The 25,826-nt window shown below is 33.4% G+C and overlaps 1 protein-coding gene across 1 annotated transcript in view; it reads right to left on the bottom strand.

Annotated features, from left to right (window-relative positions):
• Window positions 1-18,507, bottom strand: part of LOC132704672 (gamma-sarcoglycan-like) — a 103,753-nt gene extending 85,246 nt beyond the window's left edge. The window contains exons 1-2 of the mRNA XM_060674837.1: window positions 18,480-18,507; window positions 18,048-18,210 (exon numbers count right to left, since the gene is read on the bottom strand). The gene's annotated coding sequence lies outside the window, so the exon portion shown is untranslated. The remainder of the gene's footprint in view (window positions 1-18,047; window positions 18,211-18,479) is intronic.
• Between the last annotated feature and the right edge of the window lie 7,319 nt (window positions 18,508-25,826).

Raw genomic sequence — 25,826 nt, forward strand, 5'->3', positions numbered from 1 at the left:
TTTCCTATTGCCATTAGGTTTTGGGTGCATTTTTGAGTGACCTGCTTGGCCGTCAGAATTGAGAAATGTCAAAATTCAAGCCGTGAGTAATATTTCGGGAAATATCCGATGCCGTATGGTAATATGCCAAAAATGTTCGAACTGGTTCGCAGTCCTAAGAAATTAAACTTTTAGACAAGGGAGTAGAAAAAATATGTCAGCTTATTAATAAGGGTTTGGTGCTAATCTAGTCTAAATAACCACCCCAATTAATAAACTCCGGTTTGTATCAAAATCACCTTGGAAAATGCGTTGTATGTATGTTATTAATTATTTAATTTCGTTCTATTGGAGTTAACCAAAGACATGGTTTAATATCTTTTCGCAAATGAAGCCAATTCACATTTTTAATACGCAAGGCTTAGTTTTCAACATGTATACGTATCTGGGCATTTATCATTTCGTCACGCAATCTTATTATGGCCATTTTCTCTGTACTAGTATTCCACAAAGATTACGAACAGCAAAATTTAATATCAGCCTCAGTCTTTTTGCTAGCGTAATTTTATTTTGCCATATATATATATCATGCTTTGTGGACAAATTTAATTATCCTATGAGCGATGTCGGGTAAAAAAGTAAAAAATTTATACTTTCCAGAGTCTGGGTCAAATGAAATTTTAAAATACCCGTCAAAAAAATATGATATCTCCATGTCAGCCTATTTCCCTATGCCTAAGACGAAAAATTAAGTAAGCAAAAAAGAAAGAAAAGAAAAATACGGAATTATCGATCCTTCACGGCACATTATTGTTTAACCCTTAATTCAGAATAAAACAAATTCCGGTTAACCCCGCATATTTGAAGCGACGGCAGCAAATTTAATTGAAAATCCATGTAGAGGACGAGCCACTCTCCATTCCAATTAAAAAATCGTAAAATGAAAAAAAGACTATTCATGGTTATTTGAAAAATTATTTATTTCCTCTACGATCGTATTGCCCACTTTTTTTTGGGGTTTTTTTTATTCGAATGCGCAATATACCGCAAATGTTATACTGCTCTACTCGAAAATTCGCCCTTAACTTATTAATAGATTGATTAGTTAAAAGTTTTAATAAAAAAATATTATATTGTATATTTAATATATGTTTAAAAGAATATTAGTTTTGCACAATAATGCATAACTTCAACAAAAGTAAAAAGAATTTATGTATTAATTTTTTGTTTGTCACTGTTTATTTAAAGACAACATAAATACAAGCCATATCGTCATCTGAACGCTTCTTTTTCATAAAGTATGTTCTTAAATTAAAAAAATCTACAAATACAATGGAACCTTTATTTACGAAATTCATTCCCATAAGTGACTTGCTCGGCCATTTTACATGACACTTTAAGCAGCGTTTTTCGATAACCAGAAATTCATTATTAATGAGAAAGGGTATACTTAAAGGGATTCACTTTGAGTACTCGCGTTGCCAGACCTGGTTTCCATAAATTATTCGTCTTATAACAATGGTTGGTGGTACACAAATACAGACAGGAAACCGGAACATTCACGCAATTACCAAACTTTTCTTTTTTTGTAAAATACATTTGGTCGCCTTACTCAAACGGAATAGATTAGTCATCAAATATCAAACGTTCATGCCCCAGCGCACAATACTGTTGTATAAACAATGATAGGTACCTATGTCGGATGTGTAGGCTTTGAACTTGGTGTTTTTGGAAAATTGCTTTCCGGATATACATGTAGTACATCTTTTTAAGTTGTTGAAATAAAAATTAACTTATTAAGGTGTCGGGGGCATAATTTCCAAAATAACAATATTTCCTATTCAACTAGAAGGAGTAGGAAGCAAACTTGTAAAATGTCACTCTACGTATTTAAATGGGGTTATTCTTGAATGATTTCCGACTACGCGCGTTTATTTTAATCAATTTGGACTATTAGTGAATTATACAGCAATGATGACAGTAATGTAACGACAGTAATTTCTAGGGTAATACCGAGTAATTTCTGGTAATCCCACATATTCCCGGGACCCTCCATATGTTTATAAATCGGTTTACAGAGGCAACATCACCGTGTTTTAAACTCTTTCGCTCCGGCAACATTACTTATGCATATTTATGTAAAACACTCTTCCGGTTGAACCAGAAACGGCTCGTCGAGTAAAAAAGGATAGAGCGTTTTCAAGAGCGACCAGGATTTAAAATAGAACTGCACTTCTTCCAGCATTAAAAATTTATATTGGTTGGTAAAAACGATGAGCACCTATGGTCTTATATTTATTTGATTTTTAGTTGTCCCTTATTTAAAAGACGGAGCAAAACTATGTGCATTTTTTTTTCAAACATGGCCCTGTACTGGAATGATTTATTTATATTTTCTATGAATACAACTATTCCCGCAGCAATGCAAGTTAAAACAATTGAAAAAATGAGCTATTTCATTTTTCAAGTTGCAACTAGATAATACAAAATTCGTACATTATAAAGCTTAAAATCAACGAAACATACCGTTTCGCTTGTTTTATAAATAAATAATTTCATAAATATAGTGTTTCCATAAAATAACAAAAATTAAATTTTTAAAGATACTTCCATTTCCACAAACTAACCAAAAACGGGTATTATCTTGATTCGGGTTTAAGGCCGTCGTCGATTAGAATTACTTCCTAACGTTTCGCTAGCACGAGTGGCGAGCTTCTTCAGAGGTCCTTCCATCTCCGATGTTGGACGTAGACTGACGATTTCTCCTACGCAGGTTGTATTTATGCCGATTGGTGGTGGGCGGGTACTGCTCGGGCGTTCCTAAGGATCGGGTTCCAGATTTGGTTGAGTCTAAGGGTCTCCTCCTTTCGTTTGAAATTGTGTGGGTGTTTTTGTATCTCCCCTGACTAGTCTGTTGTGATAGTCGTTGACCGATGCTAGTAACTTACAGCTCTCAAAGTGTATCCTGTGTTCCCCGCTGCCCAGTGCGTGTTCAGCTACTGCAGACTTCTCTGTATGTCCTAGCCTGCAGCTTGCTTTATGCTCCTTAAGTCTCGTTCCCATTGATCTCTTGGTAGTCCCGATGTAGACCTTTCCGCATCAACACGGAATGCGGTAGACTCCTGCAGCTGAAAGTGAGCACCTCTTGTCCTTCGCTGACCTGATGGTCTGCTGGATCTTCTTTGTAGGCTTAAAGATTGTTTTGATGTCGTGTCTTTTCAATACTCTGCCAATCCTGTCAGTGACACTCGGAATATACGGCAGATATGCGTGGGAGGTGGAGGGTCGTTGTTCGGTATTCCGTGATCTTGATGATCTTGAGTTCATTGATCTCTCGATCTCCCTCTTGCTGTAGCCATTTGCCTCGAACGCAGTTTTTAGGTGTTCAAGTTCAATCTGGAGGTTCTCCGGTTCGCAAATCCTTCGGGCTCGTTCTGTCAGGGTTCTGATAACCCCATACCTTTGACTTGAGTGATGGTTGGATAGAGCATGCAGGTATCTGTCCGTATGGGTTGGTTTTCTGTAAACTGTGTGGCCCAGCTTGTTACCTCGCTTCCTCACTAGTACGTCCAAGAATGCAAGTTGTTGGTCATTTTCAGTCTCCATAGTAAACTGGATGCTGGGATGCTGACTGTTGAGATGCTGCAGAAAGTTGTTGAGCTTGTCCATACCATGTTTCCAAATCACGAAGGTGTCATCCACGTACCGGAACCACGTTGCTGGCGTTGTGCTTCACTTCTCTATCACACCACTGTTTTTAGAAGAGTACAAATTTAATACAATCGTTATTATAGCTTTAAGTTACTTTAGGTTAACTTCTTTTAAAAATACTTTTAGATATATAATGCGAAAATATATTTTAATTTCGGAAATTCCTAATGTTTATTTGTAAGCAAGTTAGAATCATCCAAACCGGACCAAATACAAATTACGAACCCACAAGTTACGTGACCAAACATTAAGCAAAGTATATTTTTGTTATTTATTGGGAATATTTCCGAGTAATATTGGCGAGAAAAAGTTGAAGCTTGGAGGAAGGGGTTTTAGGTAAATTCTAAGGTATTTTGGTTTGAGTCTTAAAATGAAAAACATCTCATCTTAAAACTAAATATAATTGGAAGTTCATGGTTAAATTTTCTAAGAGAAAGCTTACGAACCAAACCTATTTTGAATAAAATTGTATTTTAAAAATTAAAAGTATGAATTTTCTAAATTTTTGCCATTTTTGTGGCAGACTTAGACGGTAGGCTCGTTCTAAGCTAAATCATACACGGCAAAATCATTTTAATCATTCGCAAACTCAAGTCCAAAATAGTAATGCACAAAGGTTTCTTTCTTCTGAGAGTAATGAAAAGGAATCGTCATTTATTCAAAATAATCGTGGAAACAATTCAAATATTCATCAACAGGATAGTCAACAATGAAATAAAAATCATTCGGAAGACTAATACTTGACTACATGAGAGCACAACGTCTTTTGTAGTAACACAATCAAAATAAAATATTTTTACAAAAAATAAAAAGTTTAAAATTTCTCACTATTACAAAAATATCAACTAGTAACGTTGTGATCAAGGGATATTAAGTTCAGAGAATAATAAATTAAAAATTGAAGAGAGAGTGAACAGAAAAAATATAATTCAGAAAATTTTAATCACGAAAAGAATAACATCAATAATAACATAAATATAGCTTTAGATGGTGAAAACAAGTCTGGAAAATAAAAATAACATAAATGACCACAATATTTAGTGTGTAAAATTTATAAAATATACAATATAATATAAATATATTAATAAAAATACAAGTTGAGAGTGATAAATAGTGAACCAGTTTTGAAATTATTAAATTAAAGGCTCGTTCAGAGAGCATAATTTGAGTACCTTTTTTTAATTTTGAAAACAACATATCAGCCACAGACATCTCTTTTCATAGGCAATAATATATTCAGATGTCTGAAGTCAACTTTTTAGAATGCAAAACAGTATGGAATCGAAAATGTATAAGTGACCATGCGGTTGGCTCCTTATTGGTAGGTGTTACTTTATCAATCTGCGAATATATGCTAAAAAACATTATATATCCAATTATAAATTATTCTTCATCCAGACCTGTGGATATTACTCTGTCAGGGTTGGGTTGTTACACTTATCAAATTACTGTAAAGGATATAGCAGGCTTGCGTTACAAACCGTGTTAAAAGCAGCCTGACAATGAGTGAGTTTTTGCCAGAGATATATGTTGTAGTTTCAACAACAAACGTATTTTTACATATATCGACGGTTTAAAGGTGTAAAATTGAAAACGAAAAACCGTTTCGAAATATAACAGAAGTTGGCACCATGGCCTGAATATCGTATATCATATAGAATATATAAAAAGTGCACAAAAGTGAATAAAAAAAGATCAACAATGAACAAGTACGAGTGGGAACTAAACAATCCAACAGAATCAAATGTCGAAATGGATGAATGGAAAAGTTCGGGACGAAACATACACAGCGAGAAAGAACGTTTATGGGAAAACTAATACACCTTTCCTTCTAGTAAAAAGTCTTTGGAGAATAAGAAAAAATATATTAGTTAATTAATATTACGTATACATAGAGTTAGACTTTCCTTTGTTTCTAAATTGACATACGAAACCCGTAAAAAAAAAAAAATATATAAATAAATTAATGGTAGATTAATAGTTGTTTAAGATTACTGTTATACCGAAAGAAAATGGTAGCATAGAAGATGTAAACATTTTTTGAGATTGATATTTGCTTTTTCGTTGTTGTAGTTTGTTTTCATTTTTTGACATTATAAAGGTTTTGACATTTATTAAAATGTGCTGCTATATTATAATAACGAGTTGAACTGTGGTGGCTTTTACTTGATGAAAATCCATTTATCAAAATAAATAAGAACTAAAAGTTCAGATTTTCACGAAATTATATATTTTGACATGACAATTGTTTGAACAACACCGTGTTTTTATCAAATTGAAAACTTTTAGTTCTTATTTATTTTTATAATAATGTATATGTTTAATAAATATGTTTAAGTTACTGTAGGTTAGCTTGTTTTAATAACACTTTCCACTAGTCATTAGTAAACAAATTAAAACAAGTATATATTTTTCCCTGAAGGTTACAAATAATAAACTCTCCTTTTAATGTGTTTTATTTACTATTAGAATGTTTTCCATTATTTGTTTTTTTTTTTTGGGAAAACTGCTTTATAGGGCATGAGATCATTATTTTTGTATTAAACCCAAATGAAAAGTTTCTCAACTGTTCGATTATGTTTCTGGCCATGTTTCGTTATCACAGCATTTTTACAAAGCATTTTGCTTCTTTAACGTTAAATACAGTAAAATTATAAAAATGGTTTGTTTCCATTTCAAAAAATGTCCTTTAAAGATTTCTGTATTTAAATTTTTAATGTTACCCTTTGATCAGATTTTCATGAAATTATATTTTTTTACATGACAATTGTTTCGACAACATCGTGTCTTTATCAAATGTAATATTTACAAACTACCTGCTACTATATATACCGAAAAATGACCATAAAACGTTAATTAATGTTGTTGTGAGAATTTAAGATCAATAAAGGAGAGGTATTTAAATCTCATTGATCGTTAAGCAATACATTTGAATGTCTCATTTTGTTAATCTCCATGGCTTCTAATAAATTCAATTTTCTACTTTTTGTGGCTGTATGTAAAATATCAAAATTGCCGTCAAAAATGTGTTTTTCTGTGTTTAAGTGTGTAGCATAATTAGAATCTAGACTATTGTTTTTAAACGGTCTTTTATGTTCGTTAATTCGTTTTTTGAAGGATCTACCTGTTTGTCCAATATAAATTTTGGGACAACATCCGCATTTCGACCTATAGACACCTGATTTTTGAGATTTTGGATATTTCGTTTCATGGTTTTTTAAAAATGTTCGTATTGTGTTGTTAGTTCTGAAAGCTATTTTTAATCCACATGTTGACAAATGTTTTGAAACTTTTTCACTAGGTTCTTCTATGTATGTAATTGTGTTAAATTGTTCGTGTTCTGTATTAGATTTCTGATAAATAGAGTCTACTGTTTTCTGGATTTGTTTTTTATTTATAATTTTATCTGTAGTGGACGGATTGTAACTGTTGTTCAGTGTAATTTGTTTAATGATATTAAGTTCTTTGTTGTAATTTTCCGTTGAGAGTGACGTATTAAGAATTATGTTTATAAAAGAGTGAAATGCAGGCATTTTGTGTGTATAAGGGTGATTTGAGCTGTTATGTATGACGTGTGTGGAAAGTTTTTAAAAAACAATAAAACGAAATGTCCAAAATCTCAAAAATCAGGTGTCTACAGGTTGAAATGCGGATCTCTCGCTAAAATTTATATTGGACAAAGAGGTAGAAACGCATTAACGAACAGAAAAGAGCGTTTAAAAACAATAGTCTAGATTCTAATTATGCTACACACTTAAACACAGTAAAACACATTTTTGACAACAATTTTGATATTTTACATACAGGCACAAAAAATAGAAAATTAAATTTATTGGAAGGCATTGAGATTAACAAAATGAGACATTCAAATGTATTGCTTAATGATCATTTAGATTTAAATACTTAAACTTAAACTTAACTTAAACTTAAATTCTCACAACATTAATTAAGGTTTTATGGTCATTTTTCGGTATATATAGTTTGTAAATATTACATTTGATAAAGACACGGTTTTGTCGAAACAATTGTCATGTAAAAATATATAATTTCGTGAAAATCTGAACTTTTAGTTCTTATTTATTTTTATAATAATGTATATGTTTAATAAATATGTTTAAGTTACTGTAGGTTAGCTTGTTTTAATAACACTTTCCACTAGTCATTAGTAAACAAAATAAAATAGGTATAAAAAAGCGTTTTTGAATTTCAAATTTTATAACTTGGTGAAAGAGGCTGTAGGTAGATTCTAAGGCATTCTGATTTAACCAAGTTTATCGCTACATTTTTATTAGTAAAAACTTATTTACAAAACTAAACAGAGTGAGTTAATTTTATGAAAAGAAGTACCCATGATTTTATCATGAGAGCACAAACTATCAGAGTTGCAATGGTTCTTTTAGTGCTCCGAAAACGATCGTTTCGGACTGCGTTTTGCATCAATTTCCAAGGTCATCTTAATTGGACGTTTTTCCGCCGTTTCCACAATAGGATCTTTCTGAACACGCCCAGACATTTCGTACGTTTCGGCTATTAGAATAATTGCGACGTAGAATTAAGTAAGACGAAACGCGTGTGCTGCAGATTTTGAAAACTGTCTTCAACACGTTGCAAGTGTAATAATCACGTTTTCGTGAAGACGATGCGCGCCACAGGCAAGGCACCATTGATTAATGTCGGCGGCGCCCCATTTCAAAAATAACGTCTCATTAAAGTCTCCATCCGAGATTTATTGTAGAAAACTTAGCCCTACGCGATGTTCGTAAATCAAGCCGGGGGTTCTTATCGCAAGGAGTACACGTAAATAATAATGCGATTTCACAATTTTTACTTTAACGTGGACCGCGTCCCCCTCTCAAGCGTTTTGCGGGTTTCCTCCGCGTATTGCCCTTATTTATTCCTCTTATCTCGGGACGTGAAAGTTTCGGCCACACATTATTAAAATCTGATAGCCAATTTAGTCATTAATTTCTGATATTATCAGTGAAAATTAGACATATCACAAGTAAGATGGAGCAATAAATGCTATCTCACCAGACCAACTTTGTCGAAATCTGTTCATTTGTAAACAGAAATTACTCGAATAGAGCTTGGCACACATTTTTTTGGCACACTTGATATGTGAATTTGAGAAAAAGATCACATTTGATGTTGAACATTAATCATCGTCATTAATATCCGATTAATATCTACATTGCTAAAAGAAAAATGATTAGTAAGCAAATCTTTAATGGTGATAGTGGTAAAAACAATGAACGTGTTGCAAAATTCACATACCTTGGTGCGATCCTAATTAAAAAGTGGGACTGTAATGACGAAATAAAAAGGAGAATGTGCAGAAATAGCCTTCTTCAAGCTTAAAAACGTAATGCGTCACAGAAATAAGCCACCACACACCCGATTCAATGCTACATATGGATTGTGGTACTCTGTGGCGTTGAAACTTAGTCACTCAAGGTCAGGACGCCAAACCGAATTGAAGCTGTTGAATTGCGATCCATCACTTTGGCCATTTCCTACACAGACCACGTAACCTTCGAATATGTGGTAAAGTGTTAGACCAATTACATATATTAAGATGAGTTTATTATTCCATACCGTAAGTAATGCTACAAGGAAAAATCGAAGGATGACAAAAATAACCCAAGAAAGTTCGAAGAAACAGAAATATTTTATTATTTTCATTTTATTCTAGATATTTATATACAAATAACATATAATAATTTTTCAAAGAAACTTGCAAAGGCTACTGTAATGCTTTTTACAAAATTAGTTTTTTTTCATAAAACTAAAATTCTTGCATGTAATGAGTTCTTCTACCAACCAAAAATTCGTCCTGTCACCAATTTGGGAATCAGTCATCCGAGACGAAGTTTATACCTCTCATTAGCCCCTCCCCCCTCAAGCAATATATAAGCAGGTACAGAGTAAAATACGAGCCAGTTTCAGTCAAGCTCCGAAGAAGCCAACAGGATGATTGGCGAAACGTCAGCAATTTCGACTAAAACCGACGCAGGAGGAATCCAGAAGTTTTGTAAAAAGCAATAATATTTAATTTCGAGTGTTGTAAAATATTTTTAGTACAAAACAAAACAGGACTACAGTATTTTAATTTCAATTTCTATTTATCTTATTTCAGTTTTAATTGCACTCAATTGTGAATTAATATTTCACAAAAATTTTGGGGTCCATTTTTTTATTTTTATTTAAAATTTTATTTGATTTGTGCTCAATTCTGGTACACCCCACCCCCTCATTGTTGTTGTTACATACTATATTGATATAAGCTAAATTAGTTATGAAATTAATAAATTGATAAGTTAAAATATTACAACAAATTTTACTGTGTGCTGAAATATTTGCGGTTACACAATAATATTTGTTATGTCTTTGAACCAGCATCATAGGAATCAACCTGACTGTACTAACGACTTTAATATAACTGCAAATGATTTTATCTCTATATCTTTTTCCATTAAGTGTACCACGTGACTCCTTGAGTATGTGAGTGTGAAGATACTCATTCACTGTTATTTTATAACAATACAAATAAAATCAAATAAGAATTACATTAGTATTTACTTTACTTTACTAAATAAACTCCCCTTGGCCGATGTAGCTCTGATACAACCAAATATAACATTAATCGCGGCAGATGACAGAAAACAAATTACTCGTAATTTTCTAGCGTGACGTTTCAAAATCTTGGATCTATTTAAGGAGTTGGAAACGCGAAAAAATGTTAGGGAAATGATTCTATTTGTCAGACAATGAAAAATAATGCAAATAACGGAAATTGTCATGCGAGACCAAATTTCCGGGAACAATTTCGCATTAGAATTCGCGCTACGGTTACGGCCCGATGATTGTCCCGGGCTTCTTTTTTTGCCGGTTGCCACTGGATTACAGACCAAAAACTTGGATCGACGGGGTCTGTCGTACAATTTGCAAATTGCGCTTGAATTTTCCTTTTTGGTGAGCTACAATGGGTTGTTTAACATCAACCAAATGAAATGTTTTTTGAAGGTCTTAAGGGAAAACGCTGTAAAACGAAATAATAATTGTGTTGGATTTCTACCGCTCCATTAGTGAAATAATATCTGGTTAGTAGTGGATTACGCTTTGATTTCCCTTGAAATGTAATGCTTATCCGGTATCTTGCATTGTCTATAGTTTAACTCTTCTTTAAACCGGCAAGTCACGGTTCCTATTGTGGCTGGAGGATCACTTTCTTTGTTTATGATGCTCCTAATACCGACTTAGGTTCTAATGTATGTTCCTGATGATCGTTCTAAGATTGGAGGCCACATAAGTATATTGAGAAATGCTTTTTAGTCAGCGGTCAGCTATAATTTTAAGACGTATCAGGATCCGGCGAACCTTTAGGCGACAGCACTCTCACTCGGATCTATGGCGAACGGAAGTCTGATGTCACAATCACGAACCATGTGCTGAATAATGTAGCAGTGGATTGGGTTTTTGAGCGTAGTATAAAAAATAAAAAAAAATATCTAGGAACCCCTACATTGTAAGAAATAATAAAGATATCGAAATAGTCAAGGTAACTAACCAAAAAAAAAAACAAAATGACTGTTTACAGTTCGTTTTCTCTTTCGTATTTGGGGTAGCAACTATGAAACTTTGAGAAAGTTTTCACCAATGACACCTGTATTGCAAATGTTAACTTTCGACGCCTTGCGGCATTCAACAGTTATCTTCTCTTCCAAGTTTTGGACCGCAAATAGAAATTAACCAGTGGGTGGACATTTTAGTCATAAAAACACGACAAAGGTACGGAGGTAATCACCAAACACCAAAAATAAAAACAATGGCTGCTGATATTCTGCGACAACAGCTATAACAATCCACTCCTGATTAGAAACAAAAGTCCTTTGGAATATACAAGGTGTTTGTATTTTCGTCGATGAGTAACAACGTTCTTATTTTAATTAGAACACTCCATATAGTAAATAATTTTTGAATTCTTCGAAAAATTTTAGACATATTACTTATATAAGATCATACAGTCTTACTGTTGCTGATAGATTTCAAACTTTGGGTCAAAAGTGACATTTGCAAGACTAAATATATCTATCAATTTCTCCGATATTCTAATTTATTTGCTTTTCTTTAGTGGCCTTTTTTGAGGTATTAAAAATATATAAATATAGAGTGATCAAAATAAATAAGAACTAAAAGTTCAGATTTTCATGAAATTATATATTTTTACATGATAATTATTTCGACAAAACCGTGTCTTTATCAAATGTAATATTTACAAACTATATATACCGAAAAATGACCATAAAACCTTAATTAATGTTGTGAGAATTTAAGTTTAGGTTAAGTTTAAGTTTAAGTATTTAAATCTAAATGATCGTTAAGCAATACATTTGAATGTCTCATTTTGTTAATCTCCATGCCTTCCAATAAATTTAATTTTCTACTTTTTGTGGCTGTATGTAAAATATCAAAATTGTTGTCAAAAATGTGTTTTACTGTGTTTAAGTGTGTAGCATAATTAGAATCTAGACTATTGTTTTTAAACGCTCTTTTATGTTCGTTAATGCGTTTCTACCTCTTTGTCCAATATAAATTTTAGCGAGAGATCCGCATTTCAACCTGTAGACACCTGATTTTTGAGATTTTGAACATTTCGTTTTATTGTTTTTTAAAAACTTTCCACACACGTCATACGTAACAGCTCAAATCACCCTTATACACACAAAATGCCTGCATTTCACTCTTTTATACACAGACTTCTTAATACGTCACTCTCAACGGAAAATTACAACAAAGAACTTAATATCATTAAACAAATTACACTGAACAACAGTTACAATCCGTCCACTACAGATAAAATTATAAATAAAAAACAAATCCAGAAAACAGTAGACTCTATTTATCCGAAATCTAATACAGAACACGAACAATTTAACACAATTACATACATAGAAGAACCTAGTGAAAAAGTTTCAAAACATTTGTCAACATGTGGGTTAAAAATAGCTTTCAGAACTAACAACACAATACGAAAATTTTTAAAAAACCATGAAACGAAATATCCAAAATCTCAAAAATCAGGTGTCTACAGGTTGAAATGCGGATGTTGTCCCAAAATTTATATTGGACAAACAGGTAGATCCTTCAAAAAACGAATTAACGAACATAAAAGACCGTTTAAAAACAATAGTCTAGATTCTAATTATGCTACACATTTAAACACAGAAAAACACATTTTTGACGGCAATTTTGATATTTTACATACAGCCACAAAACGTAGAAAATTGAATTTATTAGAAGCCGTGGAGATTAACAAAATGAGACATTCAAATGTATTGCTTAACGATCAATGAGATTTAAATACCTCTCCCTTATTGATCTTAAATTCTCACAACAACATTAATTAACGTTTTATGGTCATTTTTCGGTATATATAGTAGCAGGTAGTTTGTAAATATTACATTTGATAAAGACACGATGTTGTCGAAACAATTGTCATGTAAAAAAATATAATTTCATGAAAATCTGATCAAAGGGTAACATTAAAAATTTAAATACAGAAATCTTTAAAGGACATTTTTTGAAATGGAAACAAACCATTTTTATAATTTTACTGTATTTAACGTTAAAGAAGCAAAATGCTTTGTAAAAATGCTGTGATAACGAATTATGGCCAGAAACATAATCGAACACTAGACAAACTTTTCATTTGGGTTTAATACAAAAATCTCATGCCCTATAAAGCAGTTTTACCAAAAAAAAAAACAAATAATGGAAAACATTCTAATAGTAAATAAAACACATTAAAAGGAGAGTTTATTATTTGTAACCTTCAGGGAAAAATATATACAAACATATTTAAAAGAAATTTATTTTATCTATTATTCATTTAAAACAGTGTTTTTGTCTCGATATTTTGCAGCAAACTAAAATGAAATAGTAGAAGTGGGCATCCCCGAGATCAGTGAGTTTCTGCACTGATTCGAGGATATAATTTGAAAAAAAGGGAGCAAGGGTCCGTTGACTTTATGGCTCTTTAAATACCATTTCCGTATTAGACTAGTAGCGCCCATATTTATGTACACAAATTTCGCATTTCTTTCGCCAAAATCGTAAAGCAACGATTTCCCCCAAAAAGCAACCCCTAATCTCAGTCAGCTCCGTGACAAATCATGAAGTTGCGTGCCCGTAAAAGTTTTCTTCAAATTTCTCCCTTCGATGGTGTCGTGGTTGCCGTTAGCCAAAAACAACGACAAACTACACGAAACTAAGCGCCGCGGTCTCACTTAGAGCTTTAATTTCTCGGGTTTCGTCTTATATGGCGACTCCAATTACGCCAAATCGTGCCGGATAAATTGTAATTTTATTAGGAAAGTTTTTGACTGAATGGAGACGGTTCGGTCTGTTTTACGTTTAGCTTCCGTTTATTAAACAAATGCTTATTTGCATCGAAAATATACGGGATATTTTAGTACATTATCCCAGTTGATAGCACTTTTAAAATAAACAAAAAATTTTCTTATAGAGATAGTTCGTCGTTCAAAGGACTTTTGCTTAATATTTCAGAGCAATTCCACAGAAAAGCGCGAAGAAATCAAGAGGAATTGCAAGGAGGGTAAAAAGAATTACCCGTGCCTCCCATCCCTCCTGGGTTGGTTTTTTTAAATGGCAGTCAATGTCAAGTCAATGGCAAAACAAATGATAGACTGATAGAATGATAACTGCACTGATCAAGCGTGCGCAGTACCACTCGTGAGTCACTTCGGACGTTTCTGTTACTGGTTTGGGACCGACGGTATTTTGACTTTTGTCATTTATCATCTCATGTTTTATTTTATGCGCGAATGAACTCCATTTTTCCTTACTAATTAGAATATTTATTAGAGTATTTATCCATGTTCCAATTTATGTTCACAAAAGCGTTCACTCTTATCCGCTCAGGTATTTAATCCCATTACAACGAAACTGTTTGTCGATGATTTAGTGGAAATTCATTTATATATTAGGTCATTAACTGGACAACGTAAATAGCAAACCTGAAGGAATTATCCATGTAATCATAAATTTATTTGAAACAGACAACGGCGTTCATTAAGTCACTAATAAATATTAATAGTTCTATCATAAGAATTTCCGTTTGTTTGAATTTGAATTGTAAATCGAGGTGAATTTGAGTTACATCCCCTTTTACGGGAGAGAGATAACCACCGCGACAGACCAGGTAATTCAGTATGCTTGGTTTGATCTTCGGTTCTCCAACATTTTCTTTTTGTTTGCCCATGAAGCTATCTTGGAAAATCGTTTCTCTTGATGAGGTTCAGCAGTTTATAAGGCGGCCCACAAGAAAAGTGTAATGGAAAAACTTTATACACCTATAAAGGAAGGAGTTAAGCGATAAAAAATTAGACTGGACGGTAATTGAGGCATATTGAAAAATAAAATGCAATCTCTACATAACTATAGAAATAATGGACGACCAGGGAGCCAGTTTTTTTTAACCAATTTTGTGTAATATTGATAGAAATACGATACTCTACTCTTAGTTCGTGAAGGTAGTATCGATTATTTATTTTCTATAAAAACTCGCTAAATTATTGGTGGTTAGTATAAACACAATATGTATATTCAACAAGGGCATGTCCATATCCATTACAATTACGCGGTCGTCTTTTGTTCCTATCGCGTACACAGTTTGAGAATAACATTCTAGTAACGGAACCTCAGCCTCTAGTTACAAGCAGGAAGGCGGACACACAGGAAGTTTGCATTAAATCACGAACGCGTCTGGCAAGATGGCAACATACACACACACACACACACACGTATTGCTGCTGATATCGCGGGCGATTTCAATTATTGTCATCTTACTGAAGCCCGAGAACGACGACCCTCAACGCAGTCACGTGCTTAAAAGACTTGTCAAACGTCGGAAATGGGCTGGCGAGGAAATAATGTGGTAAATGGAGCTCTGGTTGCAAACTTAAAGCTACCAGATTGATCGGTCTTGCGAAACTTGTTTTCGAAAAATTGTTTGAAAATATTAAATTGCTCGTAAAACAAAAACTGTTTTTCTATGAATAAGCTGGTATAGGTACACGGCTAGTGACGAGTTTTGCATCTTATTGTAGAAAATACTCGAATCAAAATAACAAAATTTATTGTACTAGAAAGAAAAACACTTAATTTACCTTTATGTACTGTTTCCGTAAAAAGTTGCACTTTGCAATAAACTTATATTGAAAAATATTTACGAGAAACCTCTGACTGAAAACTGTGTCTACACAGTTGCAGAATACATCAATTTTACAAAAAAATTTGAGAGGAGGGCCTAAAGTTAGGTATAAATATACAAAAGTTATCATGATAATGCGCTAGTAGGACAATTATGAGACGTTCCATTTGTAACATCAAACATGACTATGCATTGAGAGTGCGTGTTATGATAAGGACCAAAATTTCAAAACTCTCCTACGTCATCTCTGCTGAACTATCATCTATGTATGCTGCTATCAGTAATGCGTAATGGTACAATATATGGCGATAAAATAAAATTGCTCAGTCCATATACATTCTATTGAATAAAATATGGCTTCCGTTATCTCACTTTTTATTTGAAAGCTTTTTTTTTCAAATGTAATCTTTCAAAAGCAGGTTTATGTTGTTATCCGATATAAAATTCTCGAAGCATTAGCTCTATATTATATTTTTTAATTTAATCAAGCAAAAATTGTAAAATTTTTTGTTTTTTCCTTGATAACTGTTAAGAAATCGCCACACAGCGTCAAATAAACAAAAAACATGAATCAAACTAATTTACCAGAATATATACTTATAGTCCATAGAAATTCATCAGAAAAAATTGGGGGTTAATGGATAACATGTCACCCCATTTTTTTTTCATTACTTCTTTGAGTTTTTGCTAAAATTCATACAGAAATTGAGTTCAGATGAGAGTGCGACATGTACCAGTTTGAAAAATATGTGTATATGAGATTTTAATGAATAAGCATTTTACAAAGATAACTTCGACACTCTGCAACCTGAACCAACATTATTTTAGGTAAAAGATATGGCATATCAATGCTTTTCAAGATTGCGAAGATTCATATGAGAGGAATGTTGATACAAATGAGTTATGCGGAATTGAACTTTGCTTCGGTGTTATATTTTAACATCTTGATGGCTAGAAATGATCATATTTATGACAAGAAGGTTTTAGTTTCCAAAACCCTGTAGTTCCTACATCATCAAAGTGATGTTGTTGATGAATCGTACTGTATTGTAGTGCAGGAAAAAAAACAAGTAGTCGTTTTGGCTAATTAATATTACTTGATATGATATCTTTGTATTATTATTAAAAACCTGAACAGCTAAGCAGATTTTTCGATTTTACTATCTTAGGTTATTAATGTCCAAGACTACGAGCACGCGTAATTAAGCGAACTCAAACCAAGGGTGGTCTGCATTATTTCATCAAAATTAATTTAGACCTGCCAATACGAGAAAGATTGTGGCAGCATAAAGCGTCGCGTGCGTCTGAATTTTTTTCCTTGATCGATAGGTTTCTGGTCAATTGAATATGAGGCCATCTATTTGGACAATGGCGTTGCGACTCCTGCGACGGAAGTGGCAATAATCTATTTTGCATGACATAAAGAAAAATGAGAGCAAACAAATTATCAATACAGCAACCACAATTATTTAAAATTTAAAAAATACTGCTTAGAGGAGTAGAAAAATAAAAACTTTGCTCTGCAAAAATGCAAAATTATGCTGCCCCGAACGTTACTATGGTTGTACATATGACATGCACATTTTTGTTCTGTATATTGCTTAAGAAAACAAGAAACGCCGTAATGGACTTTGTAAGTCAGCAAAAAATGAATCTTCAAGAATTTCAATGAGAATTTATTTAAAATTTGGTCAAAATTTTAATATGCGTCGGTAATAGAAATAAAAACATGTGTGAATATTATAAAAAATTTATCTAATTTTGGCACTCGCCTTCATGGTTCCAAACTTGAAATTTCAATTTGGAGCTCTTGTTACACACTAAAGTAACATAGAGTTTACTTAATTCCCTTCTACCTATGACATTTTCTTAGTGGTATCTATAGAAAATATCACATCATGTATCATATATCACGCTTCAGTCAACATATCGAGCTGGACATCTGGAGTAGATGTAGAAGCCTCTATATTCGACTGCTACACGCTTCACTAAGCCCCCAGTTCTTCCAACAATTGGGATAAATTTAATTTACCCTGCCATTTTTAATTTGTTTGTAACGAAATACCACAAAGTAAAAGTCCCATTACATTACCCGAAGTTAATTTTATTTACTTACGCTACCTACATTGTTCGAAGATGACGCTTGGCACCAGCTCTTCCGTTCGTCCGAAGTCAGAGATGGGTCAGGTGACGTAGGATAGAAAAGGACGTGCTTTTCGCCTGTTGCGGAGTGTTGATATATACTTTTGGTCGCTTTGTCCGTTGTTCCGTTCAAATACAATTCTTCGCTGAGTGACATTGCGGGAATTTTACAACTCAGTCAGTTCGTTATAGAATGCAATTTAATGTTCTTCAAAGTAACTTTACATGGTTTTCGATACGCAGGTACGACAATACTAAAATCTGGACAATAAATCATTAGGTTGTGGTTCCAGTTTATATTATTTATATTCGATTAAATAAATTTCAGCTCTTTTTGAGTTCTCAATTCTGAACCTCAGAGGAAGGCAACTGATTCGTAGACTACGCACAGTGTAATTTCAAATGTTGTACTTACTTATTAGTAGCTTTGTATTTTTGTGTATTTGTTTCTGATAACTAACTTAAAACACTATAAATGAACGATTCGTGAAAACGAAGGATGGGCAAGAGTGTACGTCAAGTTACACATTACCTAAGAAAGAAAAAAAAATTAAAACCCTTGGCACCGGAAAAGACTTAGAGAACATCAAATTGTATCCGAAACTGGCTGGGACTATGGCGAATATGACAAGCGAGCAATAGTTTATTCGGAATTCATATTCCGCACTGCACGCTGTGTGCGTCGTTCGGCAGGGTAGGTGTACGTCCCATGCGTCGCGACGCCAAACTGAATCCGGGTTTCACGTGGTCCCGTCGACGTGCATTTGTTTTTGACGGGAAACGCAAGCGCACCTGCCAACCATTGGGGGAGCAATTCTCTCAAGAGTCATTTCGGGGATGATTAATTTTTCGCACCCTACGGGTAAATCAGGAGGTGTGCGTTACGTCATTGATTACTTTCTATAATTTCTATAAAAATATTAAAAATCGAATAGACAGCTATAATTAAACAATAATGTCAGACAAGTTAAGTTAAGTTAAGATTATTTTTGGATTAATTTAAACTCGGCCAGTTTAGCATATAAGTACATTTTTCTACTCCTTACTGTTACTTGAGTGTGCGGAAGGTGTCATAGTATTTTGACGTTTCTCACAAGTCAGCTTCAACTTATAAAAAAAAAACGGTAACAAGTTTGATAATCTGGGTCCTGTTTCCAAAACATTTATTTAAGTGGTAGAATATGTCTGCAAAGAGGTAGACAGTTTTATTTCGGGTACGACCATATTTTGTATATGTTAGCTATATCTTGCAATAACTTTTAGTTTAGCAGCACAGTAGCTTTAACTTAAGAAAACATTACCTGAGGGGGATGCCAGCACATTGATATATTTAACTAAAATACTCAATGCGTTGCTGACTGCTAATATTTTCTTTAGGTCGAGAACTTTGATAAAACTGCTATTACGATTACTATTTTACCACAATTAATTCGAAATTAAGTTTTAGGTGAGAATTTTAAGCGTGCTTTGAATATCCAAAATTGTCTTTTATTAGAAGAACTAGGACGACATATTAAATAAAGTTGATGCTTTAAAAGAAGAAGTAAATATTACTTTAAATTAAAATAATTATGTTGGTCACTAAGACTAAAAATGACTTACTCAATTTTCCATTGTTGAAAAAACTACTTTTCTAAGGAGAACAAAAATGTTTTTGATGGTAGCATCGAAAATTCTCAGAAAACTCTTTTTTTTAATGGCACTGTGAAAGGAGGGTCGCTTCCAAGAGAAATGAGAACCAACAGTATGTACTTTTGCATAGATGTTAAGATCAATCTGTAAGTTATGTTACGTGGACCTGATTATTTTTAGCTCCAAAACTGATGTTATACTTTACAAATATTCTTCTAAGTATACCAATAATTATTAAAACGGTAACCCCACTCTCCTCTCTTCACCCAATATATGAACCGTATTGAACCATCACTTATTTACGAAAATATCTGTATTAAAATCAATAATTGAATATCAGACTTCATAAAAAATTGATGGAGGATGATATTTTATCAGGTTAGTTCGTAAATACTCATCTCTATCCTCTTACACTTCTACACATCTTTATATACATATAATGCGTCAATAAAAGAGAAATTGGATCTCGTATTCCTTTTAAGGGACTAAGCCGGCCTTTGGTCCTGTTATCTCACGTCCTACACACTTTACTCGGATCGCGATGCTCCCCGTCTCACTGGCGGGATTACACCCCCCTGCCGCCGGCCCAATAAAAATTTGACAGCGTGTGCGGCCGATAGTGGCGATTTGGTCTGTGGAGTCGAAAGTGCATCATCGGTAGATAGAATGCGAGACGTCCAAAGTTGCACCATATTGGCATATTTTTCTCAACGGTAACGATGAATTTCCACAAATTTGTTTGATCCTTAATTTTACACCTTATCAGCCAAGTAAGTCAAATATCATTTGAACTAGGCTGAAATTTACAGAGTAGTTTGGGATCTTGATGCAAATTAGAGAAATATCAGCGAATAAGTGCAACTGACTTGTGTTCTTATCCAGGACGATCATCAGTAAAAGTATTTTGGTGGCATAAGAAGAGGATTTGCAACATATTTGTTGCAGGGGTGTGTAGTAAGCATCCGACGTGATTGTTCTATGCAAGTCATAAGGGTTACAAAGGGCATTTTAGTCATAAGGAAGTTTTTGAGGACATAAACTACCTCCATAAATGTGGAGTCTTAATCTGTATATCATTCCCGCCTAATCAACAAATCCATGAGCATGGTTCGACAGATACGGAAAGATGAGCTCATGAGACATATATGCAGTTCTGTGAATCTATTATAAGTATTGAGGTAACTAATCAAAATAGTCAACTAAACTAAACGATTTCAATTTGTCTGATGCTAGTTGGATTAGTAGCAGTCTACTACTAATTTACCCTGATAATTCTTTAGCTCGTGCTTTTAACTTTTTAAATTGCGATCGAGTAATAGATCCATTTGTGATCACATGATAGAAAAATCAACCGATCGTTTGGTACATTATAGTTATAATAATTCCGCGTAATGATAATTTATTTTACGACTTTATATTCCTCAATTTAATTATGAAGGTTTTACTGATTTTTTAGCTTCAATGGATTGGGGGAAACGTTTTAGGGAGTGCAATATAAATTCCGCCGTAGAAAAATTTTGCAATGACATTTGAAATTAATGGAACGTATATCTGTAAGGATTTTTCAAAGGCATTTGCTAGTGTTAACCATAAGTTATTGATATTGCCAGCTCCATACATTCGGTTGGTTGAATTATAATATATAGAATATATAGTCGGCTCACCTAATGGCTCCCGATTGCGACCCTCAAGATCCAACTCGTCTCTGGCCGTCGGCCACGTGACTCTTAGATCGCCATACATAGTCGGCTAGTCCTGCGTATCTTTGGCTCTCCCTTGTGCCCTCTTAAAGTGTCATGCCGGCAAGGTGCGCCCCTGAGAGTATTACCGCTATGTATTCGAGTAGCCATTACATTTCTACATTCCTTTTCCTTCCTTTTCCCAGCGAAAGCGTAGGGCGAGAATCGTTCCAGATGTTCTTTCGGGTGTACCTCAGGGTTCACATGGTGGTCCTGTTCTTTTGTCAATGATTTTAACGCTTGGAATTCATCATAGTCTATGGACTTATGTTATGTTTCATTTAGTGATACTAGTAGCCCATTGGTTTGTTTGCAAAGACTCTATTTATGATTTAGGAATTTCTGGTAGCAAAAATAAATTCAAAAAGAGTCTAAGAATTTAGTTAGTTCTTTTAAGTTTCAATAATTATTTTATGATTGAGTTCCTTAGTAAAATAATGACATAAAATTAAATAAACTTTATCAAATCAATGAGTTTTGAACTATACTGCCCCCGATGCATACATATACAAATAAAGGCATTATAATGCAGTCTGTAGATTTGTTGAAATTGTAGCTTCTTGGGAGCAACGCAAAATGTTTAAAATACAATTCCGTCTGAATTAACGTAAAACAAAGAACGTGTAGGAAGCGGCGCCTTCTGTTACTATTTCTTAAAGACGGAAGACGACCGCCCTGTTCCGTTCCTTTCACAGACATGGACTACCGGTTCTCTGCGCTTAAAACCGAGTGGGGGGTAAAAAGGTTTATTTTGTACGAAAAGTCCATTCATATATACAAGGTGTTTCAGGCTCTACTCCATTAAAAGTTTTGTGGGACAAATTTGATGTGCGCTTTCTTTGAAGAGTCTGAACTGGCTGTGGCTGTCGCTTGCATATTTTGAAGTAATAATTAAACCCGTAAATAAACATTTTGTCAGTTGTCGTTTTTACCAAAACTTTAAGGATATCTTGAAAAAGTTTCCAAATATGTAAATTCCATGCCGAAGTTATGAGCAAATTTTTTAATTTTGTCGTAATATTTCGTCTCCTAGCGAGTATTTTCAAAACTTACAATATATTTATAAAGTTATTTTAACCATCAGAATCCTGATTCGATTATTAGCGTCGCATATACTGGCTGGCTGGCTGTCTCACCCGGTATTTCAACACCGCCGTCTAAGCACGTTAATTTAAATTAAACTATGGAGGCGGCGTTCGTTCCTGCAAATTCTCGACTTTCGTGGGATTTCATTGAAAACCGCTATGTTGCCTAGCGGATAAAACCTCATTGTAGCCATATCTACAAATAGAAGGCAGTCATTGTCGATATGCCTTTCTACTGCTGTCGGTTAACCCAACGTACAAATACATTTATATATATACGGAACCCGGATTAATAAAATATACGGCGTAAGTCGCGGCTATAATGAATTATACGATAGCAAAGTTGTGAAGTCTACTGTAATGCTATTTACAAATCTTCAGTTTCAGTTGAGTTCTGAAGAAGCTATCAAGATGATTGGCGAAACGTCAACAAGTTTCATCAATAGTCGACGCAGGAGGAAGATTTGTAAATAGCAATATGGATTTGGTGAGGCAAATTTTATTTAGAGTGAGACGGGTGGGATTGTTTTCTACGCACTTAAATATTGCCGTTAATATTGACAGATAACTGCACTAAGCTATGCACAAATTTACAAAGAAATTAATTATAAGGAGGAAAATATTGCTATTGATTGCAAGTGAAATTGGGAATGGTCGCATTGTTTATGTTTGCGTTATATTATTTACCGCTTAACGGTTACAAATCAAAATACAAAACAAATTGCTCTGTGGCTAGATGCCCCTCAAGAAATATTGAATAACGATATAGTAATAATAGTTTTTGGTTACTCTGTTAGTTGTAAAAATTGGTCCTTTAAGCTATCGGGTCCTGCAGATTTCTATCGATTCTCGGATTTTTCTTTGGAATTGATTACATACAAGAATTTTTGTTTGATGTTGGACGCCCAGTTTTATGAGTTCATTTGTCGCAGACTAAAGGCTCTTTATGTACATATCCATTGAATGTTGCCAGTGTCTCCAAGGGAATTTTGCCTTGGATGGATCGAAAATGTTTGATTTTTGGACAATCGTAAATCTGCTTCTAACATTACGTTTCTTAAGAACTTTTGATATGTGGTCAGTAATGTTTGAAAGTAAAGGAGTAAATATAACTTTCGAATTCAGTTTCTATGAGAGCTTGTGTTGAAGTTTATTTTGTAATGCAAGACTTAATATCTCTAATGTGGAAATTATTAGAGAGAAGAGCAGATGTTATGTGTTTTAATTCTGGTTTGTGAAGCTTCGGGAAGTTTTTGAATGTGGTGTGTTAGGTGGTTCTTTATTAAATCATTTGAGCCGTTTATCCTTCTTTAAACTAAATGTAATATTTTGATTGTTATATATATATATATATATATATATATATATATATATATATATATATATATATATATATATATATATATATATATATATATATATATATATATATATATATATATATATATATATATATATATATATATATATATATATATATATATATATATATATATATATATATATATATATATATATATATATATATATATATACATTTATATGAGTGTTCGAAGTGTTTTCGGAGCGCGAGCATTGAAGATGCCAAGTGAGATTTTGGCGAAACGTCTGCAGGATTCCAGTCCGATGCAGGATTTGCAGGATTCCAGTCAGAGTTCAACAAGCGAACGGATGATATCCCGGAATATAGTGTCATCATATATATATATATATATATATATATATATATATATATATATATATATATATATATATATATATATATATATATATATATATATATATATATATATATATATATATATATATATATATATATATATATATATATATTTTTTCACCTTTACCAACCTTTACCCAAGCAGGAAGTAGATTTTTGTTCGTGATTCATTTGTTTATTTCCTTTTCGGGTTGGAACCTTGTGTCAATAAGATTACTTTTTGTGAATCACGTGGCGCCTACCTACCACTGCCGGGACCGACCGGGGTGCCTTTTACTGTCTTCCAACTTGGGCTTCTATTTAGTAATGTTTTACTTTATTAATTTTTTTTTTGGTTAGTGAGCTAGCCTGGGCATTGTATTGCCTCACTAATAGATTCTAAATTTAATTAATTGATGCACAACCCTGAGATTGAGAGGTAAGATACTAAACATTTTTTGAATTTTTTCATATGTATATCACCTAGTAGATTAGTTATTTAGTAATTGTATACATTATTATACAATATTACACAAATATTTAAAGAAAATATTGTTTATTCATTTGTTTATTTCTGTTGCTAAATTTACATAACTTTTCTATCAAGTTTCTATCAAACAATTCAATTTAGATGGAGTTCACTCATTACACGTTCAAATACTTGTCAATAGACGAAACATACCCGCGAAACGATTTGGAAATTGCCACGCGGCGTCATAAATCCGAGTATTTTTTTTAATATTTAAAGTTTGGGCTAATGTCTGAACCGCTCGTAGAAAGTTGCGCGTTTAACAGAGAAGAATAGCCGGCGAACAATCATCAAATTGTAATCAAGAGGGCACTAAATCATTTTACTGCTAACGGAATGGGGAACAGCTGTTCCTGTACTGTGCGGCTCTAATAGACATTATTTGACGTTAGACGGTCCCATATTATATATTTGTTTAGGGCCAAGGAAGATATTATACATACCAAACTTTGTGGGTTTGTTTAGAATTCGTTTTGTTTTCAACATAAATTACTCAAAATGCTGCTTTTCCGGGGAATCCTTTGTCTATTATTTTGCTTCCAGAAATGTACAGATGTAATTCTCGGAAAAGCAAATTAAAAAACCTTTTAATTATTCGAGTTCGCAGTGGTTTGTTTTCAGGAGTTTACAATGACTTGTTGGGAAAATATGTTCAAAAAAGTATCTTTGTCAAATTTCAGTACAGAATTGGATTAAAATCAATATTGATTTTACTTAATTGATTATTTTTAATTAAATATTTTGCTAAATAAGTTCTATACAAAAGACAACCTAAAATGAACACGTAATAGCTAATACTCCCGACAAATGCCATTTTATGTATAAACGGTGAGAGCGCAGATAATCGCCTTCGCAAACACATCGTTGGAGAAAATAAGATGCTCTGCCCTATTCACAGCTGCGGCTGTTGTGGGCGTTTATTTTGCCTTTTTACGAGCTTTATCGGCGAGTTTAAACATCCTATCCATGCCTTCTAGTCTATTGAAAATAAACCGCCAAAGCTCAAGGTCCATTGAGAAAACACTTTCGCAATTTCCTTTGACGATTCCGAGAGAATTATGAGTGCACATTATACGAT

This window comes from Cylas formicarius, unplaced genomic scaffold, assembly GCF_029955315.1.
Source record: "Cylas formicarius isolate icCylForm1 unplaced genomic scaffold, icCylForm1.1 PGA_scaffold_7__23_contigs__length_41026272, whole genome shotgun sequence".
Taxonomy (NCBI): Eukaryota; Metazoa; Arthropoda; class Insecta; order Coleoptera; family Brentidae; genus Cylas; species Cylas formicarius.